We start from the raw sequence: 1,313 nt of genomic DNA on the forward strand, positions 1-1,313 counted from the left end.
TAATCTGCATTTGGAAACATTTCTAGAGATTTGTACAATCTTAAAGAAAAATGGGAATATGTGGATGCTATAAGACTTATACTATTTCCGTTTTCATTAAGGGACAAAGCTAAGATGTGACTATAATCGCTTCCCAATGAGAGTATAGCAACTTGGGATCAATGTGGATTGAGATTTATGAATACTTCCCTCCTAGTAAGACCACTCATATGCGACATCTTACAAATTTCATGCAAAAGGATGGTGAATCATTGTTTGAGTCATGGGATCGATATAAGAGTTTATTGCAACAGTGCCCACACTATGGGATTGAAAGATGGTTGATCATTCATACATTTTATAACGAGATTTCTTATGCCACTAAGGTTTCACTTGATTCAGATGCTGGAGGAGCTTTTATGAAAAAAATATTAGAAGAAGTTGAAGATATTATGGAGAGTGTATCATTCAATCATCATCAATGGTGTACTAAGAGAAGTATCCTTGTGCAAACTTTGGGGATGCATTCGGTAAATTTTGTGGGTTTCATGGCTACAAGATTGGATGCTATGAGCAAGCACTTAGATTCATTGAGTGTAAACCCAGTAAATGTCGTCAATGTGTCTTGTGATATTTGTGGAATTTTGGAATATTCTGGTTAAAATTGTTGAGTTTTAATAACCATGCAAGGTGGCCATGTGGATGCAATTAACAATTTTAACTCATGGCCGAACAACCCTTATTCTTAGCACTTACAATCTGGGATGGTGGAACCACCCAAAATTTTTTTATTGATCAAATCAAGGTCAATTTCAGAATCAAGGGGGTTATGGGTAAAGTTTTGAATCTCAATAACAACCACAAAAATCCAATATGGAGAAGATGATGGAGAAATTTATAACAACCCAATCTGAAGCAAATGAAAAGTTTCAACAACAACACTCTAACCATAAGATCATGATTAAAGAGTTGAGGACTTTGGTTGATGCTCTTATGAGTCATATGAAGATGTTGGAGAACCAAGTAGCACAAGTAGTAAGCTCAATTACAAGAACTCCAAGAAAATTTCTAGGACAACCGGAGACAAACTTGGTAAAACATTGTAATGCCATAAATTTGAGAAGTGGAAAATTATTGCAAGATTCAATGGAAAGAATGAAATATGTAAGAGATGATCTTGTCAAGGGAGTTGATGCACTTAGAATGCCTATGGTGGTAGAGGATGAGCTGAGCAAATCAAAGGAACCAAAAGAAGACATCTTGCTAAAACCTCTAATATGGACTTATCAGCTACCAATTCCATTTCCACAACATCTAACGAAGACAAAGCAAGA

The 1,313-nt window shown here is 35.6% G+C and overlaps 1 non-coding gene across 1 annotated transcript; it reads right to left on the reverse strand.

Moving 5' to 3' along the window:
- Positions 1 to 200: 200 nt before the first annotated feature.
- On the reverse strand, positions 201 to 310 carry LOC122035595. Its single transcript, XR_006127131.1, has one exon. It is a non-coding gene; the product is annotated as a small nucleolar RNA R71 (small nucleolar RNA).
- Positions 311 to 1,313: the final 1,003 nt, after the last annotated feature.

This window comes from Zingiber officinale, chromosome 11B, assembly GCF_018446385.1.
Source record: "Zingiber officinale cultivar Zhangliang chromosome 11B, Zo_v1.1, whole genome shotgun sequence".
Lineage (NCBI taxonomy): Eukaryota > Viridiplantae > Streptophyta > Magnoliopsida > Zingiberales > Zingiberaceae > Zingiber > Zingiber officinale.